Source organism: Arachis stenosperma, chromosome 6 (assembly GCF_014773155.1).
Source record: "Arachis stenosperma cultivar V10309 chromosome 6, arast.V10309.gnm1.PFL2, whole genome shotgun sequence".
In the NCBI taxonomy this organism is placed as follows: Eukaryota; Viridiplantae; Streptophyta; class Magnoliopsida; order Fabales; family Fabaceae; genus Arachis; species Arachis stenosperma.
Window position 1 is genome coordinate 37,614,852 of NC_080382.1, and position 23,849 is coordinate 37,638,700.

Genomic DNA, 23,849 nt, shown 5'->3' on the forward strand with positions numbered 1-23,849 from the left:
AGCCTAGGGTGTACAGAGATGAGTAAATGACATAAAAATCCACTTCCGGGCCCACTTGGTGTGTGCTTGGGCTGAGCAATGAAGCATTTTCGTGTAGAGACTCTTCTTGGAGTTAAACGCCAGCTTTTATGCCAGTTTGGGCGTTTAACTCCCATTTAGGTGCCAGTTTCGGCGTTTAACGCTGGGAATTCTGAGGGTGACTTTGAACGCCGGTTTGGGCCATTAAATCTTGGGCAAAGTATGAACTATCATATATTGCTGGAAAGCCCAGGATGTCTACTTTCCAACGACGTTGAGAGCGCGCCAATTGGGTTTCTGTAGCTCCAGAAAATCCACTTCGAGTGCAGGGAGGTCAGAATCCAATAGCATCTGCAGTCCTTTTCAGTCTATGGATCAGATTTTTGCTCAGGTCCCTCAATTTCAGCCAGAAAATACCTGAAATCACAGAAAAACACACAAACTCATAGTAAAGTCCAGAAAAGTGAATTTTAACTAAAAACTAATAAAAATATACTAAAAACTCAACTCAAACTACTAAAATCATACTAAAAACAATGCCAAAAAGCGTATAAATTATCCGCTCATCACAACACCAAACTTAAATTGTTGCTTGTCCTCAAGCAACTGAAAATCAAATAAGATAAAAAAAAGAGAATATACTATAGACTCCAAATTATCAATGAAACTTAGCTCCAAATTAGATGAGCGGGATTAGTAGCTTTTTGCCTCCGAACAGTTTTGGCATCTCACTCTATCCTTTGAAATTCAGAATGATTGGCTTCTTTAGGAACTCAGAATCCAGATAGTGTTATTGATTCTCCTAGTTAAGTATGATGATTCTTGAACATAGCTACTTATTGAGTCTTGGCCGTGGCCCAAAGCACTCTGTCTTCCAGTATTACCACCGGATACATACATGCCACAGACACATAATTGGGTGAACCTTTTCAGATTGTAACTCAGCTTTGCTAGAGTCCCCAATTAGAGGTGTCCAGGGTTCTTAAGCACACTCTTTTTTGCCTTGGATCACAACTTTATTTCTTTCTTTTTCTTTCTTTTTCTTTCTTTTTCTTTTTCTCCCTTTTTTTCGTTTTTTTTTTTTGTATTCACTGCTTTTTCTTGCTTCAAGAATCATTTTTATGATTTTTCAGATCCTCAGTAACATGTCTCCTTTTTCATCATTCTTTCAGGAGCCAACAATTTTAATATGATTCTTTGATCTTCTCTAATTTCATGGAGGAGAATGGAGTGTTCTTGGTGCTCCACCCTTAGTTGTCCCATGTTGGAACTCAATTCTCCTAGGAAGGTGTTGATTTGCTCCCAATAGTTTTGTGGAGGAAAGTGCATCCCTTGAGGCATCTTAGGGACTTCATGAGGAAGAGGATCTCTTGTTTGCTCCATCCTTTTCTTAGTGATGGGCTTGAGGTCATGCCTTCTCAGTTGAACCGGCTTCCCTCTTGAATTTCTCTTCCATTGGGCGTCCTCTTCACAGATATCTATGAGGACTTGGTCCAACCTTTTGATCAAAGTTGACCCTTCTTGTGTAAGGATGTTCATCTCCTTGCATCATAGGCAAGTTGAATGCCAACCTCACATTTTCCGGACTAAAATCCAAGTATTTCCCCCGAACCATAGTAAGCCAATTCTTTGGATCCGGGTTCACACTTTGATCATGGTTCTTGGTGATCCATGCATTGGCATAGAACTCTTGAACCATTAAGATTCCGACTTGTTGAATGGGGTTGGTAAGAACTTCCCAACCTCTTCTTCGGATCTCATGTCGGATCTCTGGATATTCACTCTTTTTGAGTGAAAAAGGGACCTCGGGGATCACCTTCTTCAAGGCCACAACTTCATAGAAGTGGTCTTGATGCACCCTTGAGATGAATCTCTCCATCTCCCATGACTCGGAGGTGGAAGCTTTTGCCTTCCCTTTCCTCTTTCTAGAGGTTTCTCCGGCCTTGGATGCCATAAATGGTTATGGAAAAACAAAAAGCAATGCTTTCACCACACCAAACTTAAAAGGTTTGCTCGTCCTCGAGCAAAAGAAGAAAGAAGAGAGTAGAAGAAGAAGAAATGAGGAAGAAGGGAGTGGCTTTGTGTTCGGCCAAAGAGGGGGAGAAATGGTGTTTAGGTTGTGTGAAAATGAAGGGGTGAAGAAGGGTTTATATAGGAGAGAGGGGGGTCATGGGTCGGTCATGTATGGGTGGGTTTGGGAGGGAAAGTGGTTTGAATTTGAAAGGTGAGGTAGGTGGGGTTTTATGAAGGATGGATGTGAGTGGTGAAGAGAAAGATGGGATTTGATAGGTGAGGTGATTGGTGAATGGGTGAAGAAGAGAGAGAGTGGTGGGGTTGGTGGGGATCCTGTGGGGTCCACAGATCCTGAGGTGTCAAGGAAAAGTCATCCCTGCACCAAATGGCATGCAAAACCACGTTTTGAGCCAATTCTGGCGTTAAACGCCGGGCTGGTGCCCATTTCTGGCGTTTAACGCCAGGTTCTTGCCCTTTTATGGCGTTTAACGCCAGTCTGGTGCCCCTTTCTGGCGTTAAACGCCCAGAATGGTGCCAGACTGGGGGCGTTAAACGCCCACCTGCTAGTCTTACTGGCGTTTAAACGCCAGTAAGTTCTTCCTCCAGGGTGTGCTGTTTTTCTTCCTGTTTTTCATTCTGTTTTTGCTTTTTCAATTGATTTTGTGATTTCTTATGATCATCAACCTACAAAAAACATAAAATAACAAAAGAAAATAGATAAAATATAACATTGGGTTGCCTCCCAACAAGCGCTTCTTTAATGTCAGTAGCTTGACAGAGGGCTCTCATGGAGCCTCACAGATACTCAGAGCAATGTTGGAACCTCCCAACATCAAACTTAGAGTTTGAATGTGGGGGTTCAACACCAAACTTAGAGTTTGGTTGTGGCCTCCCAACACCAAACTTAGAGTTTGACTGTGGGGGCTCTGCTTGACTCTGAATTGAGAGAAGCTCTTCATGCTTCCTCTCCATGGTGACAGAGGGATATCCTTGAGCCTTAAACACAAAGGATTCTTCATTCACTTGAATGATCAGTTCACCTCCATCAACATCAATCACAGCCTTTGCTGTGGCTAGGAAGGGTCTGCCAAGGATGATAGATTCATCCATGCATTTCCCAGTCTCTAGGACTATGAAATCAGCAGGGATGTAATGGTCTTCAATCTTCACCAAAACATCCTCTACAAGTCCATAAGCTTGTTTCAGTCATGAAACTTTGAGTGGTTTTGGTTAGATCAGAGACCATGGTTGCTAAGTCAGAGGTGTTCTGCTTAGAACTCTCTGTCTGTTGCTGAGAAGATGATGGAAAAGGCTTGCCATTGCTAAACCTGTTTCTTCCACCATTATTGTTGAAACCTTGTTGAGGTCTCTCTTGATTCTTCCATGAGAAATTTGGGTGATTTCTCCATGAAGAATTATAGGTGTTTCCATAGGGTTCTCCTAGGTAATTCACCTCTTCCATTGAAGGGTTCTCAGGATCATAAGCTTCTTCTTCAGATGAAGCATCCTTAGTACTGCTTGGTGCATTTTGCATTCCAGACAGACTTTGAGAAATCAAATTGACTTGTTGAGTCAATATCTTATTCTGAGCCAAAATGGCATTCAGAGTATCAATCTCAAGAACTCTTTTCTTCTGATTTGTCCCATTGTTCACAGGATTCCTTTCAGAAGTGTACATGAATTGGTTATTTGCAACCATTTCAATTAGCTCTTGAGCTTCTGTAGGCGTCTTCTTCAGATGAAGAGATCCTCCAGCAGAGCTATCCAAAGACATCTTGGATAGTTCAGAGAGACCATCATAGAAAATACCTATGATGCTCCATTCAGAAAGCATGTCAGAAGGACATTTTCTGATTAATTATTTGTATCTTTCCCAAGCTTCAAAGAGGGATTCTCCATCCTTCTGTCTGAAGGTTTGGACTTCCACTCTAAGCTTACTCAATTTTTGAGGTGGAAAGAATTTTGCCAAGAAGGCATTGACTAGCTTTTCCCAAGAGTCCAGGCTTTCTTTAGGTTGTGAGTCCAACCATGTCCTAGCTCTGTCTCTTACAGCAAAAGGGAATAGCATAAGTCTGTAGACCTCAGGGTCAACCCCATTAGTCTTGACAGTGTCACAGATTTGCAAGAATTCAGCTAAGAACTGATGAGGATCTTCCAATGGAAGTCCATGGAACTTGCAATTCTGTTGCATTAGAGAAACTAATTGAGGCTTAAGCTCAAAGTTGTTTGCTCCAATGGCAGGGATAGAGATGCTTCTCCCATAGAAGTCGGGAGTAGGTGCAGTAAAGTCACCCAGCACCTTCCTTGCATTGTTGTTGTTTTCGGCTGCCATGTCTTCTTCTTCTTTGAAGATTTCTGTTAGGTCCTTTTCAGAGAGTTGTGCCTTAGCTTCTCTTAGTTTTCGCTTCAAGGTCCTTTCAGGTTCAGGGTCAGCTTCAACAAGAATGCCTTTGTCTTTGTTCCTGCTCATATGAAAGAGAAGAGAACAAGAAAATGTGGAATCCTCTATGTCACAGTATAGAGATTCCTTGAGGTGTCAGAGGAACAGAAAAATAGAAAGAAGAGGTAGAGGATGATACGTAAAAATTTGATTTCACGTATAACCGGCAAGTATACCGGATCGTATCAAGTAATAAGACTCACTAGGAGTGAGGTCGATCCCACGAGGATTGGTAGATTAAGCAACTTTAGTTTAATGGTAAATTTAGTCAAGCGAACATAATTTTGATTTTATGAGCAATGTGATTTTTGAACATAATTGTAGGAATTTAAATGGAAAGAAGTTTAAGAACGGGAATATAGAAATAAAATGAAAGTAAATAACTGAAACTTAAATTGCAAGAAACTTAAATGACATCAAAGATAAATGGCACGGAATTAAAGGGTGCAGAAATTTAAAGAACATAAGAGTAAACGGCAAGAATTAAAGGAACAAAATGTAGATGACAAGAATAATAAATTGACAGAATGTAAAAGGGAATTGGGTTATGGGTAATCAAACAACTAGAAGCAAAAGAAATAAGAATTAATGATAGAGAGGATCATTAGGGATCAGAGATGCAGGTTTTCATGAATTGATGTTAGTCAAATCCTTCTCAATCATGGGCATAGATCCATGGCAAGTGGTTAATTGAATCCCAATCTCTTGGTGATTCAATTTCTCTCAACATAACCAATTGCCACTCTCGTGATCTAATTGTTCATGAGAAGAGATGAAGCTCAATTCTAATCCAGCCACACAATTCCCATAATCTCAACCAAGGAAAGTTACATCTCACATACCAACCAAGGTGTATTGATTAAGGAAATCATGAAAGGATGAACTCTAAACTGAATTATGTGGTTCATTCCTCAAATTCACCACACAATTCACATAGATTAACCCCTCTCTCGATGGTGGTTGAATCTTTGAAGAACAAGAGTTTCCTCTTTGGATTAACCACTAGAATTGAGGAGGAAAAGAGGAGTTCATCAATGCATTCAACAAGCAGAGCTCTTCCCCCTAATGAAAGTGGGGTTTAGTGAGTCATAGCTCCAATTTCAACAACAATTGCCATCAACAAAAACTAAACTAAGTGTAAAGAAAAGAAGAAGAAGAATACTGAAATGCTTAAAGCTTAAAACTGAAGAAGAAAAGTTCCAAGAAAAACCAAATTAGCTCTCCGGGTATCCTCCCGGAAGTGCTAAAAGAGTTCTCAAAGTAAAAGTTCTAAAAATATAAAATTCTAAGTGTAAAAAGTCCTCCTCAAGTACAAACTCAATCTCTATTTATATTAGTCCTAAAACTCCTTCAAAGGTCTTCAATTGGGCTAGCAATGTGGGCTTTCTCTTTGTTGAATTTCTGGTTCAATTGAAGAAGTTGCTGGCCTTTGTGAGGAATAGAGGAAGCAGAGCAAGTTGGCAACAATTCTGGCCCATTGAGGGGCGTTATTGGCAATAACTCTAGGCTTAATGCACGTTGGCAACGTGCATGGTGTTTTCCTGGGAGTGAACTTTCAGACTTGGGCGTTGCTAGCCCAAGTTGTTGCTAACAACTTGCTTTTCCTCTTCTTGGCTCTACTTTCATGCTAAATGTAGCCCAGAATTTGAGTGTCAATCCTCTGCTTCAATATGGACTATCATACATCATTGGAAAGCTCAGAGTGTCTTCTTTCTAATGCACTTGGAATCATCTCAATTGGATTTTTCTAGCTCAAGTTATGCTTCCTCAAAGAAGGTAAGGTCAAGCTGCCAAGTTGTTGCTGAAAACGCCCCTTTTCTCCCAAGTTGGCAACGTGCCAAGCCTCCCAAGGCTGAGACATGAGGCTGGCGTTGTCACCAAACACGCCCCCTTGTTAGCACGTTGGCAACGTGCTCGTGCTCCTTCCAAGGCTAGTTTCTAGCTTCCTTAAATTTCAACCTCATTTTCTTGTTTTTGGGACCTAAAGATGACTCTGATTCAAGCTTCCATTTCATGCTTCACTATAGACTATTATATATGGTTGAAAAGGTCTAAATGTCAGCTTTCCAACGCAACTGGAATTACTCAATTTGGATCTCTGTAGCTCAAGTTATGCTCCATTGAAGGGGACATGGTCAGGCTGCTAAAATCGCAGGCGTTTTTGGCAAAAACGCCTTTGTATTTCCAAGTTGCCAACGCCTTCAGATTCTGAAGCTCTAAATGAAGCCCGCTTTTGAAGCTTTAAACGAATGTCAACCCCATACTATGATATATGGTTGGAAAGCTCTGGATGTCTACTTTTCAATGCCATTGAGATTGCATCATTTGAAGGTCTACAACTCAAGATATACTCCATGGAAGAGAGCAAGGTCAAGCTGCCAGGGTTGCTGCGTTGTTGATGAACACTCCTTCTTTTCAGCACGTTGGCAACGTGCCAGCCCCTGCCCCCTTGCTCCATGCTTGCTTCCTAGCGTTGCCACTACACACGCCAATGAATCCCAAGTTGGCAACGTGCTCGAGCCTTCCTCAAGGCTCCATGTTTGCTTCCTGGCGTTGCCACTGAACACGCCTATTTTCCTGGCGTTGGCAACGCCAGCTTCTCCTCCTCTTGGGCCAAGCTTGCTTGTGTGCGTTGCCAAAGAACACGTTCCTTGTTCCTGGCGTTGGCAACGCCAGCTTCCTCTCCTCCTGGGCCAAGCCTTGCTTATGTGCGTTGCCAAGGAACACTCAAATGTAGTAGCACGTTGGTAACGTGCTCGAACTTCTTCTCTGGGCGAAATCTTCTAGCTCAGCGTTGCCTTGAATAACGCTTCTTCATTCCCACGTTGGCAATGCCCTCGAGCTCCTCCTTGGCCTAATTCCTTGCTTGCCTTGCGTTGCCATCAAACACTCACCCCTTTCTCCAAGTTGGCAACGCCCAAATGTGCTTCTCCAGGGCTGCCTTACATTGTTGGGCGTTGTTGATGAACACTTTAGTTGAAGTGCAAGTTGGCAACGTGCAACTCCTCTTTGTTCACTCTCCAGGGCTGCTTGGCGTTGCTCTCAAACACTCACCCTTTCTCCAAGTTGGCAACGTGCACATTGCTATTCTAGAAAGAGTTGTTAGCCACTTGCTTGCTTCATTCTTGCTTCAATGCTTTCTTGTTTCACCACCTATCATAAACAAGGAAACTTGCTTCAAAGTCTCACCAATTCATGCAATCAATGGAATCAATCTTCATGAGATTTATTTATTTATGCAATTCTTGACTCATTTGCATGAAATTGGCCACAATCAACATGTTCCTTGGTATTCTCATGCATGAAGACAAAACTCATACAAAGACTTGTTTATTTAGAGAAAATGAGTGAAACTAAGCTAAAACCAACTAAACTAACTAGCTAATTAAGTAAATATGCAAATGCATCACAACACCAAACTTAAACCTTGCTTGTCCTCAAGCAACAAAAGAACTATGCACAAAGATTTCTTTTAATTGGAATGAGTTGAGGAATAGCTTGTAATACCTTGGTGAGTGAAGTGATTAAGTGATAGTGGGGTGAACTCTGAATTATGTGTTCATGCAAGGGTCCCAGTGCTTATCAGTCCTTACATTTTGGGAGTCTTAGATCTTAGGACTTTCATTCAAATGATATCATGGAAATCTCTCTATAGGTAATCACCTTGAAACAGCACATAGTTTATGTGTCTTGGCCTTGACTCTAAGTATCATGTCTCAAAGCGGCTCTTTAGATAAGCTTTCAATCAATACTCCCAAACCAGTTGGTTTTAAGGTATTAGGTGTTGAAACACCCCTTAGGATTTACTTGCTCAAGCCTCTCTCTTTGACACAATTCTACCACAAGCATTTAACTAGGATAGTAACTCTTTGAGTTCTCATTTCCTTCTTTTTCTTCCTAGTAATTGATGCTCAGAGCCTTTTGCCATGTTTTCTTTTTTTTTTTTTTTTGCTGCTTCTTGGATCAATAAGTGTTTGAGAATCTCCATAATACTTCTTTGAACTCTATTTCCTGCCTATGAGCTCCCATGCAAGTTTTCACAAACATGCAACCTCAATACACAATCATACAACTAGAACCACCACTTCTCTTAATCTTTTGCTTGCCTCAAAATAGATTTTTGACTCCTCAATCATTCTTTTCAAAGAAATGTTCTCTGTTTGCATTTTCATAGGTATTGAGTGCAAGCAATTTCAAGAGTATGGTGTTATGATATATCAAACATCTTAGTTATTGAACTACAAAGAAGTTATACTAAGCAGACAAACAGGGGTACAATATCACTTTCAATCATAGTAGTTTGAATACAAGACAATCACTCAACAATACAACCTTTTGGAGTTTACTTGCTTTACTCCTTATCATCATCATTGTTGGTCTTTATATCCCTCTTTGTCTCTTTGGTTGATGATGCTTGATCCTTTTCAAGATTGAAGTGATCGCCTACAATGAACTTTGAAAGTTGCTTGTCCCCAAGCACTTGAGAGATGGTTAGCATGCATGTATGCTTGTGATCTTCTAGACATAAGTTGGTGTGGGGACACCAAACTTAGTTCCTTGCTTTCTTTTATATGCAGTGGAATGAATACATGTAAGAAACATCAAGTGCTTCTATTAAGGAAATAAAATCTAAATTAAAAGTAGCTATTGTTAAGTAATTTTTCTAATTGTTTGGAGCTAGTGACTAATCATGCAAAGGGTTAAAATGTGTCTTTAATGAAACTTTTTGGTGGAACACCAAACTTAGCACCTCACATTCACCTTTGAATTCTGTTGGTGTGTAACACCAAACTTAGCTCCTTGCAATGCAGATAAATATACTTAACTCTTTTATTGAATTAACTAAGAAAAGAAGACTACCTTTGGTTGGGTTGCCTCCCAACAAGCGCTTTTTTATCGTCATTAGCTTGACGGTTGTCCCTCTTTAGGGCGGATGATGATCATAGTGCCTTAATCCTTCCCCTCTCACCGTGAGCTTCCTTCCAGTATCATTCTTGATGATTTCCACATGTTCAAGTGAGAGGATTTTGTTCACTGTGTAGTATCCAGAAAAGTGTGGAGATGTCTCTATTGGTTGGTAAGTTAGCATCACTTTATCCCCTGGTGAGAAGTCTTCAGTGGAGATTTTCTTGTTTCTCCATCCTCTTGGCATTTTCTTCTTGGGACTCTCTTCTTTTCCAGGAGATAGTTCAGGTTTTGGGATCTCAATTTTTGGACGGTCCTTGCTATGAATCTTAAATGCTGACTTTGATTGCAGCTTCTCCTCTATTCTTTGAGCTTGTTGCAGCACCTCCACCTCTTCATTTTCTTTCCTGCATGAGCTTGGAAGTGCCTCATCAGGTGCCTCTTTCAAGTTTGGATCTATGGAATCAATCTTCATACACTCTTCCTCTTGGGTGGAGTCTTGCAAATTCTTGAAGACATGGAACACTATATGCTCATCATGCACCCTTAGCATTAATTCTCCTTTTTCGACATCTATCAATGCCCTGGCAGTAGCTAAAAAGGGCCTCCCAAGAATAATGGGAGTGTTGTCATCTTCCTCTATGTCTAGGATGACAAAGTCAACTGGGAGGAAAAATTTGTCCACCTTTACTAATACATTCTCTACAACCCCGAGTGCTTGCTGAATAGATTTATCCGCCATTTGAAGGGCTATCTTTGTAGGTTTCAATTCATGAATCTGAAGCTTCCTCATCAAAGATAGAGGAATCAGATTTATGCTTGCACCAAGATCACAAAATGCTCTCTCAATCATCATGTTACCTATTGTGCAGGGGATGTGAAAGCTCCCTGGGTCTTTCATCTTCTTTGGCAACTTTTTCTGGATGATGGCACTACACTCCCTGGTCATCACAACCGTTTGTCCCTCTTTCAAGGATCTTTTCTTTGTCAACAATTCCTTCATGAACTTAGCATATAGGGGCATCTGTTCAAGTGCTTCAATGAAGGGGATGTTGATGTGTAGTGTCTTGAATATTTCCAAGAATTTGGAATATTGCTTCTCTTTGTTCTCTTCTTTAAACCTTTGAGGGTATGGGAGCATTGGTTGGTATGCTTTCACTGCCTCCTTCTTAGCTAATTTATCACTTTGTGTATAGGTTTCTTGCTCCTGCTTTTGTTCCTTCACCTCTTCTTTTAAGCCTTCTTTGATGTGCTCTTCCTGAGTAATGGCTTCTGTCTCCACTTTCTTCCCACTTCTCAGGGTGATTGCTTACACTCCTCCCATTTTATGGCTTTTTCTGTGTCTCTTGGGTTGGGTATCGTATCACTTGGAAGAACATTGGTTGGCCGTTCAGCTTGTTTGGCTAATTGTCCCACTTGTCTCTCAATATTCTTCATGGTGACCTCATGTTCCTTTTGTCCCTTAGCTAAGGCTTGAGTGGTTTGAGCAAGTGCTTGCAAGGTTGCTTCAAGACTTGAAATTCTAGTCTCATGATGGTCAATTGGGGATATGATGGGGGTTGATTGTTGTTGAAAGTTGTTGGGTGGATTAGTGTGGTAATTCTGTGCGTTGGATGTTGGTGCAGGAAAGTTGTTTTGGTGAGTTTGTGAGTTATTATGAGGTGGTTGATATGTGTTTTGTGTTTTTCTATATTGGTTAGTGTTGGTGGCATGGTGATTTTGGTTATTTGTGTTACGGGTGTGGTTGTGGCTGTTGTTCTTTTGCCAATGGTTTTCACCCCACCTTAGATTGGGATGATTTTTCCAAGAGGAGTTGTATGTATCACCATGAAATTTGTCCTGAGAATTTGAAGTATTTTGCATGTATTGAACTTGTTCTTGTGGCTGTTCAACAGTGGTCCCTTCACCTTGGCTCCATTCAAGTGATGGTTGATTTGTTGTGTTCACTGATGCTAGCTGGAAACCATCCATTCTCTTTGTTATCATTTCCATTTGTTGTTGGATTTGTTGGTGCATTAACTGATTTTGTGCCAAGATAGCGTCAACACCTTCAAGCTCCATTACGCCTTTCTTTGGGGCCGGGTTATGTTGCCTCTCTGATGAGTAATAATACTGATTGTTTGCCACAATCTCAATGAGGTCTTGAGCCTCCTCAGCAGTTTTCATCATGTTGAGTGATCCTCTGATGAGCGGATAATTTGTATACTTTTTGGCATTGTTTTTAGTATATTTTTAGTATGATCTAGTTAGTTTTTAGTATATTTTTATTAGTTTTTAGTTAAAATTCACTTTTCTGGACTTCACTATGAGTTTGTGTGTTTTTCTGTGATTTCAGGTATTTTCTGGCTGAAATTGAGGGACCTGAGCAAAAATCTGATCCAGAGACTCAAAAGGACTGCAGATGCTGTTGGATTCTGACCTCCCTGCACTCGAAGTGGATTTTCTGGAGCTACAGAAGCCCAATCGGCGCGCTCTCAACGGCGTTGGAAAGTAGACATCCTGGGCTTTCCAGCAATATATAATAGTCCATACTTTGCCCAAGATTTGATGGCCCAAACCGGCGTTCAAAGTCACCTCAAGAAATTCCAGCGTTAAACGCCGGAACTGGCACCTAATTGGGAGTTAAACGCCCAAACTGGCACTAAAGCTGGCGTTTAACTCCAAGGAGAGTCTCTACACGAAAAAAGCTTCATTGCTCAGCCCAAGCACACTCCAAGTGGGCCCGGAAGTGGATTTTTATGTCATTTACTCATCTATGTACTAGTTTTCTATAAGTAGGACCTTTTACTATTGTATTTTAAAAATCTTCGAACATCAAGACTTCTGGGTAGCTATCTTTGTTTTATGCTATCTTAGACCTTTGGGAGGCTGGCCATTCGGCCATGCCTAGACCTTGTTCTTATGTATTTTCAACGGTGGAGTTTCTACACACCATAGATTAAGGTGTGGAGCTCTGCTGTACCTCGAGTATTAATGCAATTACTATTGTTCTTCCATTCAATTCCGCTTGTTCTTTATCCAAGATATCACTTGTTCTTCAACATGATGAAGGTGATGATTGACGCCCATCACCATTCTCACCCATGAACAAGGTGACTGACAACCATTCTTGTTCTACAAGCATCTGAGGCTTAGTGAATATCTCTTGGATTCCTGATTGCACGACGCATGGTTGATCGCCTGACAACCGAGTGCTCGCCTGACAAACGAGCCAACCATTCCGTGAGATCAGAGTCTTCGTGGTATAGGCAAGAACTGATGGCAGCATTCAAGAGAATCCGGAAGGTCTAACCTTGTCTGTGGTATTCTGAGTAGGATTCAATGATTGAATGACTGTGACGTGCTTCAAACCTGTAACCTACTGGGCGTTAGTGACAGACGCAAAAGAGTGATTCTATTCCGGTAGGGGAGGGAACCAAACCGGTGATTGGCAGCACTGTGACAGAGTGTGTGCATTAGCTTTCACTGCGCGGATGGGAGGTAGCTGCTGACAACAGCGAAACCTTACACGAGCTTGCCATGGAAAGGAGTAAGAAAGGATTGGATGAAGGCAGTAGGAAAGCAGAGAGACGGAAGGGAAGGCATCTTCATACACTTGTCTGAAGCTCTTACACCAATGATATACATAAGTATCACTATCTTTATCTTCTTTGTTATTTTCGTTCATCATCATATACATTTGAGTTTGCCTGACTAAGATTTACAAGATGACCATAGCTTGCTTCAATGCTAACAATCTCCGTGGGATCGACCCTTACTCACGTAAGGTATTACTTGGACGACCCAGTGCACTTGCTGGTTAGTTGTGCGAAGTTGTGTAATGCCATGGAATTGAACCACCAAGTTTTTGGAGTTCATGACCAGGGATTATGAGAGTTGTGAAAAGTATTGTTCACAATTTCGCGCACCAAGTTTTTGGCGCCGTTGCCGGGGATTGTTCAAGTTTTGAGCAAGCTTTTGGTAACAATGCCTGGGATTGTTCTAGTTTGGACAACTGACGGTTCATCTTGTTGCTTAGATTAGGTATTTATTTTTTTCGAAATTCTTGAAGATGAATTCTAGAGTTTCATGATGATTTGTTGAAATCTGGCTGGCTGAGAAGCCATGTCTAATCTGATTGGACCGAGGTTTCAACTTATCACCACAAGAGCTTTTTGATTCTCATCAATTTTGCTCTTGGAGCAGTGATCTGCTAAGATTTGGCTGACCTTTGGTCATGTCTAGTGTTTTGGACCGAAGCTTTCTTTGAGAGCTTGGCTGGCTGTGAAGCCATGTCTAATTCCTGGACCGGAGTCTTAGACTAGCATTGCACTGATTCCTGGAATTCTCATCAAGGATTTTGATACCTTTTCCCACTTAATTTTCGAAAAACACAAAAAAAATTACAAAATCATAAAAAACAAAAAAATATTTGATGTTTCATGCTTAAGTCTAGTGTCTCATCTTAAGTTCGGTGTCAATTGCATGCATTCATTCATGTGTCTTAAGGATCCTCAAGTAATTCTTGATGATTTTTGTGTTCTAATCTTTGAATTCTATTGACTTGAAGCATTTTGTGTGTCTCATATGCATCCTCATATTGTTAGTGTCAGTAGTACACAAACTGCTAAGTTTGGTGTCTTGCATGCATTGTTATTTGATTCTTGTTGCATTTTGATTATTAAAAATCCAAAAATATTTTTAATTTGTGTCTTTTCAAGTCAATGATACAAAGAATTGAAGATTCAGAACATACTGCAGAGGAATTATACAGAAAAAGCTGAGCATTCAAAAATGCCCAGTGAAGAAGGCAGACTGGCGTTTAAACGCCAGCCAGGGTACCTGGTTGGGCGTTTAACGCCCAAAAAGGTAGCATTTTGGGCGTTAAACACCAGAATGTATACCATTCTGGGCGTTTAACGCCAAGATGGTGCTAGGGGGAAGATTTTGTTTTCAAATCAATTTTCTTAGTTTTTCAAAATCAAATCTTTTTCAAATCAAATCTTTTCAATCAAATGTTTTCAAAATCAATTTCTTTCCTTTTTAAAAGATACTTACTAACAATTAATGATTTGATTGAACATCTCAAAAATTGTTGCCTTTTCTGTTGAGGAAGGTTTTATGTTTGAATCATATCTTTTCTTGTTAGGCAAGTCATTAATTTTTAAAATCATATCTTTTCAAAGTGTTTTCAAATCATATCTTTTAAAATTGTTTTCAAATCATATCTTCTCAATCACATCTTTTTAAAACCATAACTTTTCAATTAAATCTTTTTAACCACATCTTTTTCAAATTAGTTTTCAATCAAATCTTTTTAATTTCTAATTTCAAAATCTTTTTCAAAAATCACTTGATTTCTTTTCCACTTTGATTTTCGAAAATCAATTAATGTTTTTCAAAAATGTTTTCAAAATATTTTAATGAATTTTCGAAAATTCTCTTCCCTCCTTCCCACATCCTTCTATTTATGGAGTACCACTCCTTCTAAATGCACAATTCGAACCTTATCTAAGTAAAGTTCGAATTCTTCTTCTCCTTCTTCTCCTTCAAAGTTCTTCAAAACCAAATCTTTTTCAAATCATATCTTTTCAATCAAATGTTTTCAAAATCAATTTCTTTCCTTTTTCAAAGATACTTACTAACAATTAATGATTTGATTGAACATTTTTTGCCTTTTCTATTAAGAAAGGTTTTATGTTTGAATCATATCTTTTCTTGTTAGGCAAGTCATTAATATTTTTTTTTTTAAAATCATATCTTTTCAAATTGATTTCAAATCATATCTTTTTAAAATTGTTTTCAAATCATATCTTCTCAATCACATCTTTTTAAAACCAATCATATCTTCTTAACCACATCTTTTTCAAATTAGTTTTCAATCAAATCTTTTTAATTTCTAATTTCAAAATCTTTTCAAAAATCACTTGATTTCTTTTTCACTTTTAATTTTCGAAAATTATCAGTCAAATTTTCAAAATGTTTTCAAAATCTTTTAAATGAATTTTCGAAAATTCTCTTCCCTCCTTCCCACATCCTTCTATTTATGGAGTATCACTCCTTCTAAATGCACAATTCGAACCTTATCTAATTAAAGTTCGAATTCTTCTTCTCCTTCTTCTTTCTATTTCTCTTTTCCTCTGACATTTCAAGGAATCTCTATACTGTGACATAGAGGATTCCACATTTTCTTTTTCTCTTCTCTTTCATATGAGCAGGAGCAGAGACAAAGGCATTCTTGTTGAAGCTGACCCTGAACCCGAGAGAACCTTGAAGAGAAAGCTAAGAGAAGCCAAGGCACAACTCTCTTTAGAGGACCTGACCGAATTCTTCAAGGAAGAAGAACACATGGCAGCCGAAAACAACAACAATGCCAACAATGCAAGGAAGGTGCTGGGTGACTTTACTGCACCTACTCCTGATTTTTATGGGAGAAGCATCTCTATCCCTGCCATTGGAGCAAACAACTTTGAGCTTAAGCCTCAATTGGTTTCTCTAATGCAACAGAATTGCAAGTTCCATGGACTTCCAATGGAAGATCCTCATCAGTTCTTAGCTGAATTCTTGCAAATCTGTGACACAGTCAAGACTAATGGGGTTAACCCTGAGGTCTACAGACTGATGCTATTCCCTTTTGCTGTAAGAGACAGAGCTAGAATATGGTTGGATTCTCAACCTAAAGAAAGCCTGGACTCTTGGGAAAAGCTAGTCAATGCCTTCTTGGCAAAGTTCTTTCCACCACAAAGATGGAGTAAGCTTAGAGTGGAAGTCCAAACCTTCAGACAGAAGGATGGAGAATCCCTCTATGAAGCTTGGGAAAGATACAAACAATTGATCAGAAGATGTCCTTCAGACATGCTTTCTGAATGGAGCATCATGGGTATTTTCTATGATGGTCTCTCTGAACTATCCAAGATGTCTTTGGATAGCTCTGCTGGAGGATCTCTTCATCTGAAGAAGACGCCTGCAGAAGCTCAAGAATTGATTGAAATGGTTGCAAATAACCAATTCATGTACACTTCTGAAAGGAATCCTGTGAACAATGGGACTAGTCAGAAGAAAGGAGTTCTTGAGATTGACACCCTGAATGCCATATTGGCTCAGAACAAGATATTGACTCAACAAGTCAATTTAATTTCTCAAAGTCTGTCTGGAATGCAAAATGCACCAAGCAGTACTAAGGAAGCTTCATCTGAGGAAGAAGCCTATGATCCTGAGAACCCTTCAATGGAAGAGGTGAATTACCTAGGAGAACCCTATGGAAACACCTATAATTCTTCATGGAGAAATCACCCAAATTTCTCATGGAAGAATCAAGAGAGACCTCAACAAGGTTTCAATAACAATAATGGTGGAAGAAATAGGTTTAGCAATGGCAAGCCTTTTCCATCATCTTCTCAGCAACAGACAGAGAGTTCTAAGCAGAATACTTCTGACTTAGCAACAATGGTCTCTGATCTAATAAAGACCACTCAAAGTTTCATGAATGAAACAAGGTCCTCCATCAGAAATTTGGAAGGACAAGTGGGTCAGCTGAGCAAGAAAGTTACTGAACTCCCTCCTAGCACTCTCCCAAGTAATACAGAAGAAAATCCAAAAGGAGAGTGCAAAGCCATAGACATGGCCGAATATGGAGAGGAAAGAGAGGAGAAGGACGCCACTGAGGAAGACCTCAGTGGGCGTGTACCAATCTCCTCTGAGTTCCTCAATAAGGAACAATGGGAATCTGAGGCTCAAAAAGAGACCATAGAGATTCCATTGGACTTACTTCTGCCATTCATGAGCTCTGATGAGTATTCTTCCTCTGAAGAGGATGAGTATGTCACTGAAGAGCAAGTGGCTAAATACCTTGGAGCAATCATGAAACTGAATGACAAGTTATTTGGAAATGAGACTTGGGAGGATGAACCACCCTTGCTCACCAAAGAACTGGATGACTTGTCTAGGCAGAAACTACCTCTAAAGAGGCAAGATCCTGGGAAGTTTTCTATACCTTGTACCATAGGCACCATGACCTTCAAGAAGGCCTTGTGTGACTTAGGGTCAAGTGTAAACCTCATGCCCCTCTCTGTAATGGAGAAATTAGGGATCCTTGAGGTGCAAGCTGCAAGAATCTCATTAGAGATGGCAGACAACTCAAGAAAACAAGCTCATGGACTTGTAGAGAATGTTTTGGTGAAGATTGAGGACCATTACATCCCTACTGACTTCATAGTCCTAGAGACTGGGAAGTGCATGGATGAATCCATCATCCTTGGCAGACCCTTCCTAGCCACAGCAAAGGCTGTGATTGATGTTGATAGAGGAGAGTTGATCATTCAAGTGAATGAAGAATCCTTGGTGTTTAAGGCCCAAGGACATCCCTCTATCATCATGGAGAGGAAGCATGAAGAGCTTCTCTCAAAACAGAGCCAAGCAGAGCCCCCACAGTCAAACTCTAAGTTTGGTGTTGGGAGGCCACAACCAAACTCTAAGTTTGGTGTTGAACCCCCACATTCAAACTCTAAGTTTGGTGTTGGGAGGTTCCAACACGGCTCTGAGCATTTCTGAGGCTCCATGAGAGTCCTCTGTCAAGCTAATGACATTAAAGAAGCGCTTGTTGGGAGGCAACCCAATGTTTTATGGTTAACTATTTTCTTTTGTTATTTTATCTTTTTTGTAGGTTGATGATCATAAGAAGTCACAAAAACAATGAAAAAAGCAAAAACAGAATGAAAAACAGGAAGAAAAACAGCACACCCTGGAGAAGAAGAAGCTGGCGTTCAGACGCCAATAATGCTAGCTGTTGGGCGTTTAACGCCCAGTCTGGCACCATTCTGGGCGTTTAACGCCAGAAAGGGGCACCAGACTGGCGTTAAACGCCAGTAAAGGGCAACAACCTGGCGTTAAACGCCAGGAATGGGCACCAGCCCGGCGTTTAACGCCAGAAATAGCTCAAAACGTGATTTTGAGCAATATTTGGTGCAGGGATGACTTTTCCTTGACACCACAGGATCTGTGGACCCCACAGGACCCCACCATCACTCTCTCTCTTCTTCCCCCATTCACCAATCACCTCAATACCTCTTCCCCAAAAACCCTTCACCTATCAAATCCCATCTTTCTCTTCACCACTCACATCCATCCTTCATAAATCCCCACCAACCTCACCCTTCAAATTCAAACCACTTTCCCTCCCAAACCCACCCTCCATGGCCGAACCATTACCCCCCCTCTCTCCTATAAATACCCTTCTCCAACACTTCATTTTCACACAACCTAAACACCCTTTCTTCCCCTTCTTGGCCGAACACACCACCTTCCCCCTCTTCCTCATTTCTTCTTCTTCTACTCTCTTCTTTCCTCTTTTGCTCGAGGACGAGCAAACATTTTAAGTTTGGTGTGGTAAAAGCGTTGCTTTTTCATAACCATTTATGGCATCCAAGGCCGGAGAAACCTCTAGAAAGAGGAAAGGGAAGGCAAAGGCTTCCACCTCTGAGTCATGGGAGATGGATAGATTCCTCTCAAGGGTGCATCAAGACCACTTCTATGAAGTTGTGGCCTTGAAGAAGGTGATCCCCGAGGTCCCCTTTTCACTCAAAAAGGGTGAATATCCGGAGATCCGCCATGAGATCCGAAGAAGAGGTTGGGAAGTACTTACCAACCCCATTCAACAAGTCGGAATCTTGATGGTTCAAGAGTTCTATGCCAATGCATGGATCACCAAGAACCATGACCAAAGTGTGAACCCGAATCCAAAGAATTATCTCACTATGGTTCGGGAGAAATACTTGGATTTTAGTCCGGAGAGTGTGAGGGTGGCGTTCAACTTGCCTATGATGCAAGGAGATGAGCATCCTTACACTAGAAGGGTCAACTTTGATCAAAGGTTGGACCAAGTCCTCACAACCATATGTGAAGAGGGCGCACAATGGAAGCAAGATTCAAGAGGAAAGCCGGTTCAATTGAGAAGGCATGACCTCAAGCCCGTGGCTAGAGGATGGTTAGAGTTCATACAACGCTCAATCATTCCCACTAGCAACCGGTCCGAAGTTACCATAGACCGGGCCATCATGATTCATAGCATCATGATTGGAGAAGAAATAGAGGTTCATGAGGTTATAGCCCAAGAACTCTATAAGGTGGCGGACAAGACCTCCACCTTGGCAAGGTTAGCCTTTCCTCATCTCATTTGTCACCTCTGTTATTCAGTGGGAGTTGACATAGAAGGAGACATCACCATTGATGAGGATAAGCCCATTACCAAGAAAAGGATGGAGCACACAAGAGACCCCTCTCATCATGAGATCCCTGAGATGCCTCAAGGGATGCACTTTCCTCCACAAAACTATTGGGAGTAAGTAAACACCTCCCTAGGAGAATTGAGTTCCAACATGGGACAACTAAGGGTGGAGCATCAAGAACACTCCATTCTCCTCCATGAAATTAGAGAAGACCAAAGAATCATGAGGGAGGAGCAACAAAGACAAGGAAGAGACATTGAGGAGCTCAAGCACTCCATAGGATCTTCAAGAGCAAGAAAGAGCCGCCATCACTAAGGTGGACCCGTTCCTTGATTTCCTTGATCTTTATTCTTCTGTTTTTCGATTTTTATGCTTATGGTTATCCATGTTTGTGTCTTGTGATCATTAGTGTCTTAGTGTCTATGCCTTAAAGTTATGAATGTCCTATGAATCCATCACCTTTCTTGAATAAAAAAAAAAAGTGCTTAATTGAAAAGGAAAGAATTGCATGAATTCTGAATTTTATAATGGTTTAATTATTTTGATGTGGTGGCAACACTTTTGTTCTCTGAATGTATGCTTGAACAGTGCATATGTCTTTTGAATTTGTGGTTCATGGATGTTGGCTCTTGAAAGAATGATGAAAAAGGAGACATGTTACTGAGGATCTGAAAAATCATTAAAAATGATTCTTGAAGCAAGAAAAAGCAGAAAAAAAAGAGAGAGAAAGCAAACGAAAAAAAAAAATTTCGAAAAAAAAAAAGAGAAAAAGAAAGAAATAAAGTTGTGATCCAAGGCAAATAAGAGTGTGCTTAAGAACCCTGGACACCTCTAATTGGGGACTTTAGCAAAGCTGAGTCACAATCTGAAAAGGTTCACCCAATTATGTGTCTGTGGCATGTATGTATCCGGTGGTAATACTGGAAGACAAAGTGCTTTGGGCCACAGCCAAGACTCAATAAATAGCTATGTTCAAGAATCATCATACTTTACTAGGAGAATCATTAACACTATCTGGATTCTAAGTTCCTAAGGAAGCCAATCATTCTGAATTACAAGGGATAGAGTGAGATGCCAAAACTATTCAGAAGCAAAAAGATAAAAGCCCCGCTCATCTAATTGATACTGATCTTCATAGATGTTTTTGGAGTTCATTGCATATTCTCTTCTTTTTATCTTATTTGATCTTAAGTTGCTTGGGGACAAGCAACAATTTAAGTTTGGTGTTGTGATGAGCGGATAATTTGTATACTTTTTGGCATTGTTTTTAGTATATTTTTAGTATGATCTAGTTAGTTTTTAGTATATTTTTATTAGTTTTTAGTTAAAATTCACTTTTCTGGACTTCACTATGAGTTTGTGTGTTTTTCTGTGATTTTAGGTATTTTCTGGCTGAAATTGAGGGACCTGAGCAAAAATCTGATCCAGAGACTCAAAAGGACTGCAGATGCTGTTGGATTCTGACCTCCCTGCACTCGAAGTGGATTTTCTGGAGCTACAGAAGCCCAATCGGCGCGCTCTCAACGGCGTTGGAAAGTAGACATCCTGGGCTTTCCAGCAATATATAATAGTCCATACTTTGCCCAAGATTTGATGGCCCAAACCGGCGTTCAAAGTCACCTCAAGAAATTCCAGCGTTAAACGCCGGAACTGGCACCTAATTGGGAGTTAAACGCCCAAACTGGCACTAAAGCTGGCGTTTAACTCCAAGGAGAGTCTCTACACGAAAAAAGCTTCATTGCTCAGCCCAAGCACACTCCAAGTGGGCCCGGAAGTGGATTTTTATGTCATTTACTCATCTATGTACTAGTTTTCTATAAGTAGGACCTTTTACTATTGTATTTTAAAAATCTTCGAACATCAAGACTTCTGGGTAGCTATCTTTGTTTTATGCTATCTTAGACCTTTGGGAGGCTGGCCATTCGGCCATGCCTAGACCTTGTTCTTATGTATTTTCAACGGTGGAGTTTCTACACACCATAGATTAAGGTGTGGAGCTCTGCTGTACCTCGAGTATTAATGCAATTACTATTGTTCTTCCATTCAATTCCGCTTGTTCTTTATCCAAGATATCACTTGTTCTTCAACATGATGAAGGTGATGATTGACGCCCATCACCATTCTCACCCATGAACAAGGTGACTGACAACCATTCTTGTTCTACAAGCATCTGAGGCTTAGTGAATATCTCTTGGATTCCTGATTGCACGACGCATGGTTGATCGCCTGACAACCGAGTGCTCGCCTGACAAACGAGCCAACCATTCCGTGAGATCAGAGTCTTCGTGGTATAGGCAAGAACTGATGGCAGCATTCAAGAGAATCCGGAAGGTCTAACCTTGTCTGTGGTATTCTGAGTAGGATTCAATGATTGAATGACTGTGACGTGCTTCAAACCTGTAACCTACTGGGCGTTAGTGACAGACGCAAAAGAGTGATTCTATTCCGGTAGGGGAGGGAACCAAACCGGTGATTGGCAGCACTGTGACAGAGTGTGTGCATTAGCTTTCACTGCGCGGATGGGAGGTAGCTGCTGACAACAGTGAAACCTTACACGAGCTTGCCATGGAAAGGAGTAAGAAAGGATTGGATGAAGGCAGTAGGAAAGCAGAGAGACGGAAGGGAAGGCATCTTCATACACTTGTCTGAAGCTCTTACACCAATGATATACATAAGTATCACTATCTTTATCTTCTTTGTTATTTTCGTTCATCATCATATACATTTGAGTTTGCCTGACTAAGATTTACAAGATGACCATAGCTTGCTTCAATGCTAACAATCTCCGTGGGATCGACCCTTACTCACGTAAGGTATTACTTGGACGACCCAGTGCACTTGTTGGTTAGTTGTGCGAAGTTGTGTAATGCCATGGAATTGAACCACCAAGTTTTTGGAGTTCATGACCAGGGATTATGAGAGTTGTGAAAAGTATTGTTCACAATTTCGCGCACCAGTTCTAGCCCCTTCCTTGCTTCTAAGCTTAAACCTTCATAGAAGTTTTGAAGTTTGACCCAGTCACTAAACATATCAGGTGGACATCTTCTCATTAGTGCCTTATATCTTTCCCAGGCTTCATACAATGACTCCCCTTCCATTTGCCTGAAAGTTTGAACCTCTGTCTTCAACTTGATGATTCTTTGAGGTGGGTAGAACTTTGCTAGAAATCTGCCCATCAGATCATTCCAATTGTCGAGGCTTTCCTTGGGGAATGACTCTAGCCATTGAGTGGCCTTGTCCCTCAAAGAGAATGGGAATAGCAGCAGTTTGTAGACATCTGGATGCACTCCATTTGTCTTCACTGTGTTGCATATCCTCAGAAAAACAGACAAATGTTGATTTGGGTCTTCAAGAGGTCCCCCTCCATAGGAGCAGTTGTTTTGTACTAAAGTGATGAGTTGGGGTTTTAACTCAAAGTTGTTGGCCTGAACGCTTGGAGTGGCAATACTGCTCCCACAATGTCTTGGATCAGGGATGGTATAAGAGGATAGCACCCTTCTAGGTGGTCCATCATTGTTGTTGACCCCTCCAGGAGGATTGTGCATCTCATCCTCCATGACTTGATCTTCTCCCTCTGACTCCTCTTCACCAACTATTCCCTTTCCTCTTTCTGCTCTTCTTCTCCTTCGGAGGGTTCTCTCGTCCTCAGTATTAAGTCTATTAGCTCCTGACATACACAAAGAAAACCAAAATCACAAGTGAAATATTCTAGAACTAGAGTGGAATTGGAGTTAGTGAAACAAAGTATCAAACAGTTAGTGGGCTTAACAAAAACACTAAAAAAATTGCTTAATCTAAACCACCTTTCACTTAATCATTGTCAATCTTTTCCAATCCCCGGCAACGGCGCCAAAAACTTGATACGTAAAAATTTGATTTCACGTATAACCGGCAAGTATACCGGATCGTATCAAGTAATAAGACTCACTAGGAGTGAGGTCGATCCCACGAGGATTGGTAGATTAAGCAACTTTAGTTTAATGGTAAATTTAGTCAAGCGAACATAATTTTGATTTTATGAGCAATGTGATTTTTGAACATAATTGCAGGAATTTAAATGGCAAGAAGTTTAAGAACGGGAATATAGAAATAAAATGAAAGTAAATAACTGAAACTTAAATTGCAAGAAACTTAAATGACATCAAAGATAAATGGCACGGAATTAAAGGGTGCAGAAATTTAAAGAACATAAGAGTAAACGGCAAGAATTAAAGGAACAAAATGTAGATGACAAGAATAATAAATTGACAGAATGTAAAAGGGAATTGGGT

At 40.5% G+C, this 23,849-nt stretch overlaps 2 non-coding genes across 2 annotated transcripts; one reads left to right on the top strand and one right to left on the bottom strand.

Moving 5' to 3' along the window:
• The first annotated feature begins 3,859 nt into the window (after nt 1–3,859).
• On the top strand, nt 3,860–3,967 carry LOC130937198 (small nucleolar RNA R71). The gene has a single exon (XR_009068427.1). It is a non-coding gene; the product is annotated as a small nucleolar RNA R71 (small nucleolar RNA).
• Nucleotides 3,968–16,108: 12,141 nt separating this feature from the next.
• LOC130938455 (small nucleolar RNA R71) lies at nt 16,109–16,216 on the bottom strand. The gene has a single exon (XR_009069619.1). It is a non-coding gene; the product is annotated as a small nucleolar RNA R71 (small nucleolar RNA).
• Between the last annotated feature and the right edge of the window lie 7,633 nt (nt 16,217–23,849).